A 12,834-nucleotide genomic window follows, 5' to 3' on the forward strand; every position below is an offset into this window, starting at 1 on the left:
TCTTACTATTTTTCAATGCTGCCTGCTGTGACTCAAGAGTGTAAGTACCAGTCTCAGGACAGACTGCTAGGAACCAGGCACAAACTCCACATTGCCTGTGAGTTCTATACTTAGATTTCACCAACCAATTATGAAGTGTAAACTCCTCAGGTGCTGTAAGAGCATGAACATGATGCAGACAGTCCCCTTGGGAAGTCACCCAGGTGAGCATACCTTTGTGACAGATGATTCCTTACACCAAGAATCACAGCTACATTCAGGTTACTCCCAGTCCCAAAGGACCAGTCGCTTACCCCAGGTCAGTTGCTTCTTAGATATCACACCAAACACAATGCTTGTAGTCAATCCTGTAATAAACTATATGAAGATTTATTAAATAGGAAAGGAAACCAGAGAGTTAGTTACAAAGTTAAAGCAGATAAACATATTGTGCAGATTCTTGACTACTTACTTGAACGAAAAAGAAAGAACATGTCCCTCAGCTCTGTCAAAGTGCACTTGGCGGCAATTTCAGCTTGCCACCGGGCAGTGGAGGACCATGTGATCTTCTCAGCCAATGGCAGTTTGGCTCTTGAAGGACCTAATTAAAGTGTTCCTTCCTATCAAGGAACCTGCCCCTCATGGGATTTAAACCCAGCCCAAATCTATGCCACCCTCTTCCCTGTTACATCTGTCAATTAAAATGGCATTTCTGGTTGTTATAACTTCTGCCACAAGAGTGGGAGAAATGCAGGCACTAATGGCTGATGCACTGTACATGGTGTCCCACCTGGACAAAGTATTCATGAGAACACACCCTAAAGTTCTCCCCAAGGTAGTGACAGAATCCCATTTGAAGCAACAAATGCCTCTACTCACATTCTTCCCAAAGCCTCATGCACCTAAATCCGAGGCAACGTTGCATACATCAGAAGAGTCTTGGACTACTACTTAAACAGAGCAAAACTTTAGGACATTACCAAAGCTTCTGTCTCTGATGCAGAAAGGATGAAAGGTTTTGCAGTTTCATCCTAGAGATTATCGAACTGGATTCTGACATCATTAAACCTACTGGGAGGTGGCCAAAGTAGATCCACCATCTGCGATCAGAGCTCACTCCACTAGAGCACGGGCTGCAGCTGCAGCAGCACTGTGACATGTCTGATATCAGACATTTGTAAAGCAGCCACTTGGGCATCCGTTCACATGTCCATGATGCGTTGTGCCCTGACAGAGGCCTCCGGTTCCAATGCTGCACTTGGTAAAGAAGTTCTTCATGCAATTACTCCGAACTCCCATCTCCTTAACAAAACCACTGCTTGGGAAGCACCATCACTGAAATGGGCATAGGGACAAACACTCAAAGGAGAACGAGACGTTACTTACTATGTACTGTTACTGAAGTTCTTCCAGATGTGTCGTCCAGATGCACATTCCACAACCCGCCCAGCCCTTCCATCCCCTCTGTGGCAGACTGACAGTACCCTGATACATCCTCAACAAACTTCAAGGAATCGAGATAAGCTTTATTGAATTAGGTTTAATGCCTTTGGGGCCCATTGTATTAAAAATGTAATTGAGTATGTGCTATTGTGGAATTGTATGTAACTCCTCGAGGAGGGAGGGGAGTGTTAACGTAATTCCACTGATTATCAGCCACTTTGAAGCCACCCGCTGGAAACATTTGCATGTACTAGTTCAAACTGAATTCTCCAGTGAACACCAAAGAAAGGATTTTTGATAAATAGCCTAGTTTTCAATAGGCTCAGGGCCTTCTTCCTGTTCCAGCAAATGGAGCGAACTTCGGGTCCATAGAGGGTCCCATTCCTTAGTGAAGAATTTGAAGGACTGGGCCTACTGAGGCACTGGAAGCCTGCATGCTTGTTCTGAGCTGAAGCTGTGGCTGAACTTGGGAAATCCTTCAGGTGGGATGTTGAAGGACTGCTCCTGTCAGAGCCTGTGTTAGGGTTGGGGTGATCTCTGGTAAGCTTCTTAGCATGCGTGTAGGTTCTTTTATTGATTTTTAATATGTTTTTTCTGTAGTGCTTTTACCTTAAGACTAAAATAGGCTCCGGCTGGCATAAAGAGAGCTGTGGGGGCTCTTTCCCTGTGTGCAGTTTCACTGTTAACTGTCTCTGAAGAGCAAACAAGCAGGTAAGTTAATCTTTGCTGGGAACAACTCCCTGAAGGCAGGGAATGGTGCAGCCTGGAAATGCCCTGGTCAGAAGGGAGTGAGATGCTGGTTTCCACCCAAGAAAGGCAACAGCTGGGGAGCTGGAGCCCTGAGAGAGGGTGATCTTGCTGGATCCCTGAAGGGAAATACAGGTGCTGTTGCCCTGACCTGTGAGATATATGGTGGCAGCATGTGTGGGACTGTAACACCCTCTGCCTGAGAATCCTTAGCCTGGGGATTCTGCGTTGAGACGGAACTGAACGGTGGCAGGCAGGCTGTGCCCTTGCACACCGTCACTGCGAACATGAGGGCTGGCGAGTGCATGCGCACTGTACAGATATTGCTGGCCAAAAAGACTCTGGTCTCTGGCACGAGGTGCATGTGCACCATCCGTGGAATGTGCATATGGACAACACATCTTGAAGAACTCCAGTTACTGCACAGGCTAAGTCATTTTTCATTCAGTCTAGTTTTAAATGTCCCAGCTGATGAGGCTTCCCCACTTTCTCTTTAGAGACAATTCCATGCCCTGATACTTCTCAATTAGTGTTCATATATATTCACCCTGAATGTCTCCTAATTAGCTCCGGGTTGTAACACCTCCCCCACCCCATGTGGAGTTCCCTAAGTAGGTCCCCCTTGTGTTTATACAAGACTCAAAGATGCACATTCTTAACTTTACTACCCTGACTAGTTCCATTGTTTTCTAGTTTCTACTCATGTTAGTAAAGGCACTTCCTATGGAGCCACTGGGGTAGAACAGTTAAGTGTGTAAGTGTTTGACGGATCGGGGTGTAAGATTATTATTTATATAGTGACTGAAGGGAGTGTCAGGCGTTTTGTAAACACACACGTGCCCCAAACAGCTTACAATAAAAAGGAAGCTTGCAGACAGGTAAGAGGATGTGACATACACTAAATAGTTTAGAGGGGGGTTGAGGATAGTTTGGGGGTGTTGGGAAAATGTTTAATGTGTTCTGGAATGACTCTCCCTAGATATACTCCTCCCCTCCCCCACTCTCTTTTCGCAATGGCTGCCTTGAAGATTAAAAACAGCAAGTACAGGGTAAAGGGAAAATAAAAAGAGAAATGTATTTACAAGTCTAACAAAGCCATGGACTAAATATTTACAGGCATAAAGAGTAAAAATGAGCCAGGCTTTCAAAAGTAATTATCATAATGTAAGAACGAAACAACACTTTCGCCATGACTGAGGACGGGGCCAGAACTTCAGCTGGTGAAAACTGGATCTTTCCCAAGAAAATTAAAACAACACTAAATGACTGCTCATTTTCCTGACAAATCTGATGCCAAGAGAGATTCTTACTGCAGTCTCTTTCTTCAGGAGCTTGTCTTCGGCACTCCATCAGAGCAGAGACATGCAGCCTTTGGGCCTCCTTTGTGTCTTTCATGCACAAGTTTAAATCAGGAGTAACTGCCAAAGTCTATGGAATTACACCAGTGTAAATCCAGTATGAGCAAGAAGAGTATCAGGCCTTTTGACTGTCTTCTCTGGGGAGGCATCTACATCCTCCAGCTCATCAGTCCTCGCCAGCCATTTGGACTCCAGCCCCAGACTGGCTTTACCAGTTCAGACAGCAAACCTGCCTCTGTTGGTTATGACAATGCCTCTCTGCTCAATGTGCCGTGGCACTCAGAAAAGCGAACAGAAGGTTAGGAACCTTTAGGAAAGGGATAGAGAATAAGACAGAAGATATAATGCCGCTATATAAATCCATGGTATGCCCACATCTTGACTACTGCGTGCAGTTCTGATTGCCCCATCTCAAAAAGATAAATTGAAACTGGAAAAGGTACAGAGAAGGGGTATGGAACAGCTTATGTATGAGGAGAGATTAAAAAGACTGGAACTTTTTTAGCTTGGAAAAGAGACGACTAAGGGAGGATATGCTAGAGGTCTATAAAATCTTGACTGGTGTGGAAAAAGTGAAAAAGGAAGTGTTATTTACCCCTTCACATAACACAAGAACTAAGGGTCACCCAATGAAATTAATAGAAGGAGGTTTAAAACAAACAAAAGGAAGTATTTCTTCACACAGCGCACAGTCAACCTGTGGAACTCCTTGCCAGCGGATGTTGTGAAGGCCAAAACTAAACAGGGTTCAAAAAAGAACTAGATGAGTTCATAGAGGACAGGTTCATCAATGGCTATTAGCCAGGATGATCAGGGATGCAATGCCATGCTCTGAGTGCTCCTAGCCTCAGTTTGTCAGAAGCTGGGAGTGGACAACGAGATGGATCATTTGATGATTGCCTGTTCTGTTCATTACCTCTGAAGCACTTGGCACTGGCCACTGTTGGAAGACAGGATACTGGGGTAGATGGACCATTGGTCTGACCCAGTGTGGCCGTTCTTATGTTCATTCAGCCTGCTGAACACTCCTGGCACCAACTTCATCTTCCCAAGCTTTTTAAAATTTAAAAGAAGAGGCTTTTATAATAAACCCCTAATTATTAAAAATTTAAATTGTTTATTTTTAGATGGAATTTGCTATTTCTGCAGCCCCAATCTCCGCTTTGTGGTTGCAGAGGGAGGTAGGATTGCTGCCTGAGGACATCACCTGCAAAATAGGCCAGGCAGCTGAGCAGACGGTCTCCCGGCTGTTAGTCTGTGACAGGTAAGTGAATATTCCCCGTTACTGTCTCCCCCAGTGCTGCAAGCTAGCCTCACAGCTGAGAGGTAGGCTGCTGTTTTCTTGTGTATGCTGCTGCTGGTGGCCTCAGCAGGTGACCACACTCTGTCCTATAACTGCACTGCAGCCCTGGCCTGCAGTCAACAAGTGGAGACCAGTTCGGAGAAAATTCCATTTCAGAAAAATCCACCTTTCTAAACATGAGCTAGATTGGAGGGCAGGCAAGTGGGACTACAGAATAGTAAAGGAGGTCAGAGGGAGAAATATTATTTTCTCTCTGCCCTTTACTATATATTGTCCTGGTATTTCATTTTAAAATATGATCGACTTTGGTGGGGGGAGAGAATATGCAGATAGCTGTCTGCCACCCCACCACTTCTTTGGACACTGGATACCACCTACAGTTTGTTGATGTCTTTTTGGTAATGAGGGATAAACATTTCAAAAGCACCTCTGTGACTTGGACTCCTAAGTCCTATTTTCAGAAGTAACTTAGACAGGAGCCAAGTCACTTTTGAAAATGGGACTTAGGTTTCTAAATTGCTTAAGAGCTTTAGAAAAATTTAGCAGAGATGCCCAGAACTGAACATAGTATTCCAGGTATAGTCACACTATAGCCAGATAGAGAGGGACCTGTCTCCTGCCTGCCCCATCAACCTGTCTCCAAGCCACCAAACATTACATTGGCTTGTGCTGGGTTTCTTATTTCTGTTATTTGAGCTGCTGTACTGCCCCCCTCACTGAGGTGTCCAAGCACCTTCTAGAGTCCTTGGTGCCCACTTTCAGCCTTTACAGATCTTAGGTTCTTTTCTCCCTTGGAATGTTTTGAGTTATTTTTTTCTCACATGTATTAGCTGAATTGTTCCATGGCTAATCCCGTTTTTTAAAATTTCCTGCTCATATTTAATGAAGTGATAGGTAATTTCCATCTCTAATTGTTATAAGTACATGTCGCACAATGCTGTGACCTCACCTATTGTAGAAACCAGGCCCTTGTCTTTCAACTGGTGCAGCTGTGGATGCTGCACCCTCCAGCAGCTAGCTCCAGGAGTCAGACCAAAGGAAAGAGGGGTCCGCTGCTCTAGAATACTAGAGCAATAGGTTCTTTGAGAAATGCCATGAACAGTAATCTCCCTGCTACAGGGAAGTTTCGGGAGAGCAAAGGAGCCTCTAAAGATGAGGCAGTGAGAGTGAAAGCTGCCAGCTGGGGAATTGGACCTATCCTCCTTGTGCTGGCTGCCCTGGTACAGATAAGTTATGGGCTCTTGTTTCCCAACCCATGGTGGCAATGTTGAGGTGATGGTACTTAGAAAAGCTATTGTCTGGTCAAGAACATCTCCTTCAAGCTGCTTCCTTTGTTCCCTCTTGGCTTTGGTGAACTATTTGCTGCGTGATCAGGTTCTGCCCAGAGAGATTTCTTTCAGTACACGCTGCTGCAATTAATTTTATCTTGGTTTCACTAAGGAACCCAGTGAAATGCTGGTCTGTGTGTGATGTGAGAGATCCTGTATCCTTTGGAGCCACGTCTCCAGCCCTGTTTCCCCTGGTCTCCCCCGGCCTGGCTTTTATAGAACTGAGACAAGAAATAAGAAGAGACACATTTTGCAGTATTCTCTGTTTATCTTAAACTAGCCAAATGGCTTCATCAACATGTTTGAAACAGTATCTGAAGCAGAGCCGGGATACGAGAGCAGCTTTATCAAAGGGGAGGCTGCGCTGCTCTCCAGACTCCGGTGCCTCTAACAGTTATTTTATACTGTGCAGCATTCGCTTACATCATCTGCTTTGTGTAACCCTCATCGCCCCACAAACCAAAGCTGTGCTGACTGTGCCTGAGCCGACACGCCCCAGAGGCTGCAGGATCTGAGTCTGCCATTATCTGCCATTTGTTAACAGACCACAGCTGTGGCGCTGGGCAATGGACCCACACGCTGCTCTTGGATTGCCCTGGACTATTGGAGACAAAGGGACAGGAGCCTGCTGCCTACCTGACTTGCCGCTAGTGTGTGACTAAGGACTGTGGGCATGAGTGAAGCCAGCAGCTCACTGCAGAGGAGTCTCCTCCAGAGAGAATAAGAGCAAGAATATTACAGCAATGGAAAGAAAAGACTGTTAGGGCCTGATCCAAACCCCACTGAAGCCAATGAACTGATTCCCATTGACTTCAGTGGGCTTTGGATCAGGCCCTTGTTTGGCATGAAATGTGCATTGGTGTCTCCGTGTTTCACCCTTGTCTGGACAGGTACGATTCATGGCCACTCTGGGGACATTTGCTTTTGGAGCAGTTTATTAAACATCTTCTGACAGTGGCTAGGGGCTCCGAGGGTGACTGTCATGGCCAGATCATTCACACTAGCTAATATTTAAAGTTTGATTTATAGGAATAATTTCCATGTATTGTTATGTTGAAAGCGTTTGAAGGGAAACCACCAGGGAGTTTGGGCCCAGAAGAGAAGTTCTGTGCATTTTTAAAACTTTGCAGACTGAATATGAATGGGAATATATTTGTGCAGTTTTTAAATGTCAATGAACAGTGTGTATGTTTTGAATGAGGCTTCCCAGTGTAGAGTGTTTGTTCCAATTAACTCAGCATATGAACCAAAAGTGAAATTTACTAGAAACCAAAGTGAATTTGAGGAATCTCTCTTGATTGAACATGGGGAGTGAACTGCAAAATGAAATTGGCGATGGAACACTCCTTCAGTTGCAGCCTTCTCTGTAATACAGATAAGGATCTGGTTTTAAATGTGGCAAATTTAACTCCAGTTTCTCTTCGGAGGAATAACAAATGCTGAACTAGGAGGGTCCTGTGTTCAGATCTGATTACCTTGAGCAGCCCCCGGCTGAGGGAATGCATTCTGCCAGGCGCTGAGGAGGCGTCCAAAGTGACTTGATTTCCTATCCAGCCGGCCACAAACACAACTCCTTCCATTTATCGGAAAGTAAACACAAAGCGCTGCCTAAACAAACCTGGAGACTAAATGGAAACTATATTGGTGGGCCCAGGGGACAGCAGCCTGGGCTGAACGCGGTTCCCAAACCACCCCTGCCAGAACTAACAGTCCCCCTGCTCCTGATGCCAGGCAGTCATGCAGGGAGCGGGAGGCCCTGCTGTCTGGGGAACTGCTTGTAAAAAAAACCCAGGTGAAAAGCACAAAGAGGCACCTAGGCCCTGATCCTGCTGGCCCTAATGGGGCTTGCAGTGGGAGCAGGGGTCTTCAGGGGCAGTTGCAAGACCTGCTCCTATGAGCCTAATAGGCTCTTGCTAAAGCAAAATTTAAAAAATTCCCTCTGGTCCCGGTGGAGCTTTCTGCCTTTGATTCCCTCGCCTCTCCCTAGCCCCCTCACTTCCTTGCACAGCACCTCATTAAACTAACAATAGCTGCTTGTTTGGGATTTTAAAAAAGAATCTCCTGTGCAAAAGGTCTCACGCTGATCTGGATGAAATCCCAGCCTTAGGGGGGGCAATAGACTGCTAGAAACACCTGCCTGCACACCCAGCTCAGCTCAGCAGCCCTGGGAGGGGTAGAGACTGGGGATGGCTCAGCTCACCTGTTTGCTCTGCAGTGCCCTGGGGAGAGAGGCCAGGTCAGCACAGCTGCTTCCTGGGGGCTGCTCCTTGTTCTACCCACAGGGCCTTTTGTGCCCTGTGGGTTTTGCTCGGGGCTGACCATCCGGGAGATCTGTCTGTCCATCCATGTGCTTCCTGGGGAATGGTTCTGGGCAGGAGCTGCCAGGGGTGAGCTGGGCCAGGGCCCAGCACAGCTGTTTGGAAGCCTCCCCAAGCTCAGCTCTGTGGCTCACACCCTGCCCCCGCTGAAGTCAGTGGGAGTCTCTCCCCGGGTCTAAGGGTGCCTGCGCGTCCGGAGCGCTGCGGGGGGAAGGCAGCAGCGGGCGCTTTGTGTGTGTGCGCCGAGCAGGCCGGCGGGGCAGGAGGCCGTTGTATGTTACAGGCCCGGCTGGATTCTCCGGGCAGGCCGGGCCATCCCCCCTCCCCGGGCTGAGCGGGACCCCTCCTGCGCTGGGGCGCGCCGGACAGGGGGCTCCAGCCGGGCCCTCTGAATCCCCTCTCCCGGCACGAGCAGCTCAGAGCTGGGGTGGCGACGCGCTTCCCGGGGCCTGTTTCCCGGCACCCCGCTCCCGCTCGCCTGCTGCACAGACCAGGAACGGTGCAAAGAGAGAAGCGGCCGAGGCGCTGGGACCCCCCGGGGGAGTAAAGCCCCGCTCCGGCTCGCCCCGACCCCGCCATGTCCCCCTGCGCCAGGACCCGCGGTGCGAGGCAGCTGCAGCGCCTGGAGATGCGCTTAGGCCGCCCGGGCACGGGGAGCTGGTCGAGGCGCCGGGCAGGGTCCGGGGTGTGCGGATTGGGGCCCGCCCCGCCCTGCCTGGCGGAGCCGGGAGGATTCGGGCCGGGCCGGGCCGCGTGAAGCGAACTCCCCCCGCGGAGCCAGGCCCCAGGCCAGGCCGGTCCTTGCCCCGTTACGCTCCGCGGCTGCGCTTGGTCAGGGTCCCCTGGGCTGTACCCGCGTGAGCCGGTGCGCTCCGGGGCATGGAGTCCGCGCGGCATTTCGCCCTGATCCCAACCCGGAGCGGGAGCCAGGGAGGGCGAGGGGCGGCCTGTGCAGGGCCCCGGCGCTCCCACCGAGGCAGTGGCGGGGGCTTGTCGGGCGGCTCCGATTAAACAGGAGCCGGGCGCGGCTGGAGGCCCCTGGGAGCCTTGGCTCAGAGAGAGGCGAGCCGGGCGCGGCGCTGTCAGGGCAGCCAGAGCCACAGTCCCGGCTCGGGCGGGATCCAGGGGAGACACCCCTTGCAAGGCGGTTCTTGCCCCGCGCCCCGGCAGAGTGGGGGCCGGTCATTGTGCGGGGTGGGGCTACAGGCCCCGGGCCCGCTCCGCTGAGGAGCCCTGAGCTGTCTTGCCGGGAGCTGGGGCGGTGATTTCCCGGGCCGGAGATGGGCTCTGGGGTCCGGATCCTGCCCCCACCGACGCCTCAGTGGGAGGAGGATCAGTTCCCCCTGTTAGCGCTCAGGCTGCAGCCTTTATTTCTGCGGCGCGTGGGTCACCCCAGCTCCCCGGCTGCGGCGCGTGGGTCACCCCAGCTCCCCGGCTGCGGCGCGTTGGTCACCCCAGCTCCCCGGCTGCGGCCAGGCTGCTCCCCTCGCCTGCGGCGCGTGGGTCACCCCAGCTCCCCGGCTGCAGACGCGTGGGTCACCCCAGCTCCCCGGCTGCGGCGCGTGGGTCACCCCAGCTCCCCGGCTGCGGCGCGTTGGTCACCCCAGCTCCCCGGCTGCGGCCAGGCTGCTCCCCTCGCCTGCGGCGCGTGGGTCATCCCAGCTCCCCGGCTGCAGCCGCGTGGGTCACCCCAGCTCCCCGGCTGCGGCGCGCGGGTCACCCCGGCTGCGGCCAGGCTGCTCCCCTCGCCTGCGGCGCGCTGGGCCGTGTGACCCGGCCGCTGGCGTTGGGTCTGGCGCGCCACGGGCCGGCCCGTCCCCCTCAGGCGGCGGGCGGCTCCTGTGGCTGCAGCCCGGGCCGTGGCCTGGGGAGAACGCGTTCAGTGCGGCGGGGTGAAATCCTGGCCCCGCTGAGGTTAACGGGGTGGTTACCCCACGGGGGCTCGTGCGGACTGAGCCCGGTCCCTCCCCAGGAAGGGTGGGGCACCCCGGGACAGCTCACCTTGCCCATTCCTGCCCAGCGGGGATCCTCTGGGATTCAGTCCCCTGCTGGAGCCCTGAAGGGGTCTGAGCTCACCGGGCACCGCTTCCCAGCGGGGCTGCTCTCACGGCTGTCTCCCGCTCCCGGGCGGCCTGCACCCCCTGGAAAGCGCAGGCCGGTGCGGGGGGCGGTTACACTCTGCCCTAGCTCGGATCCCCCTGGAGGAACAGCCCCGTGGGGGGGGGGGAGCCCGGTAGGTCGGGGCAGTGACCTGCAGGCCATAAGCGAGGGCCCGGGCTGGAGCAGCCTGGGCTGGGAGAGCCCGGCCTAGCCTGGGCTCTGGTGCCTCAGCGGGTGCCCTGCGGGTCTCTCCTGGTCCCTGCTTGGGGGCAGAGGGAGATGGTCCCGTGCACACAGTGTCCCCGGGCCGGGGGCCCTGTCCCTTGCAGGACGGCACAGGAACAGGGGGGCAGCTGCTTCCTGTGCAGTGACTGGCCCGGCTCCCTGCAGCTCCCGGCCTGGCCCGTGCCAGGGTGGCCCATGCGGAGCAGTGGCCGGCAGGTGGCGCTGGGGACCCTGCTCGGCACTGGCGCTGCAGGCTCGGACGAGCCCAGGAGAGCCTGAGCCGGGAATCACGGCCTGGGGCTGACCCGCGCCGGACCCGGGGGAGAGCGGGGGTCTGTGCCTGGGGGCCCGGGCAGGCAGGGCAGCGTGGAGCCCGCAGGGCCGCCTCGGGTCTCCGGGCAGTGCAGGGTCGCAGGCCTTGTCTGTGCTGCGCGGGGCTGGTGCCCGAGCGCCGACCCCTCGGGCTGGGTGGCCCGGCCGGGCTGGCCCGTGCCGTGGACGGGCAGGGCTCTGCTGAGGAGCAGTGACCGGCACCCAGCTGCCCGTGCTTAGGGCCAGGACCCTTTTCACAGCCCCGCGGGTTAGGCCTGGAGCCACCGTCCTGGCGCAAAGCCCAGCCGCGGGCGTTAATGTAGGGAGGGGGGCTGGTCCCCAGCCGGCAGGGAAGGCGGCGCCCTCCTGGGGCTGGTAGGGCCAGCCCCGGGCTCTCCCCCTTGGCCCTCGTGCTGCGGGAGCTTCCCCTCCCACGCCGGCGCTGCAGAACGAGTGCTCGGCGCTGCAGAAGGAGCGCTCGGCGCTGCTCTGGCGCAGCAGGGGCTGGATGGGTCCCGGTGCTCGCCAGCTCTTGGTGCTGCGCGCAGGGCCCCGGCTGGGTGGTGGGGGGCGGCGGCCGCCGGTCTATGTGAGCCCGGGAACCCAGGCATCCTGGCAGCCCCCAGCCGGGGCGCCTCTCCGCGGCAGCAGGGGCAGACTCGGACAGCAGCACCGGCAGCGGGCGGGAGGGGAATGAATCGGCCGCCTGTGGGGTTTCCTGCAGCGGGCAGAGGGGTGGACGTACCAGGTGACCCGTGCGGGGCAGGCCAGCCTGTGTCCGGCACAGGGGGATGCAGTGTCGGGTCCCCGGCCTTAGGGTTAGGGTTAGAAGTGCCCGTCTGAGGGGCGCCGGGTGCCTACCCACAACATTAGCTCACACAAGAACCGGAACAAGGCAAACAGAACCCTGCCCCTACCCAAGCTGCTGCCCGGACAATCCTGGAGGAGACGAGGCAGGGGTAGGTTTTACCTTGCAGTAGCTAGTACAAGTGTGCGAGGGTAGGTGACTGCCACCAACTCCACTACCCGGTCCCCCTCTCACCCGGACTAGGGGAAATAACACTGGCCCCGTGTAAACGCACCTTTCTGGGAGTGGAGACTAGCCTCCATGCAGCCCACTAGGGACTTGCCTAAAGCTGCTCACTCAGTTCACAGGGAAGGGCTCAGGCCTTCTCCAGCCAACAGAGGTAATTCTATTATTCTCAGCTCCAGTGAGCTGACACATTGTGGAACACACAGTAAATCCTCCTGAGGACAGTGTGTCGTTTTCTCACATTTCAGTAGGTTGTTGAGCTGGAGGCTGGAGGGAGACACAGGTAACAGGGGTTGGATTGCGTCTACACTCTGTATTCACTCGTGTGTTTCTAGGATGTGTTCAGCCTCTCTGCTGTGGGTGTGGGTTGGTCTCAATCCATGGATAGCTAGATCTGCCACCCCACACGTGAGGAACCCACCAGCCACTGATGACAGGAAGGCTCCAGGGAGACAGCTGGGCCCTACTTTATAGATGTAGAGATACCGGACACAGTGAGTGGCTCTGTCTATACACCGTGTGTCTCTGTAAGTGTCCCCCCTCCTTCTCCTCGGACTCCTGACACTGTGGACAGGGCAAGGACTCCTTCTTACTGGATGTCTCTGTTGTGCTTAGCACAACCAGGGAGGATTTTTCTTCATTGAAGCGAGTGAACATTTCTCAGGCGCAGGGATTGCAGGACTGGGGC

This window comes from Mauremys reevesii, linkage group 7 (genome assembly GCF_016161935.1).
Source record: "Mauremys reevesii isolate NIE-2019 linkage group 7, ASM1616193v1, whole genome shotgun sequence".
Classification (NCBI taxonomy): domain Eukaryota; kingdom Metazoa; phylum Chordata; order Testudines; family Geoemydidae; genus Mauremys; species Mauremys reevesii.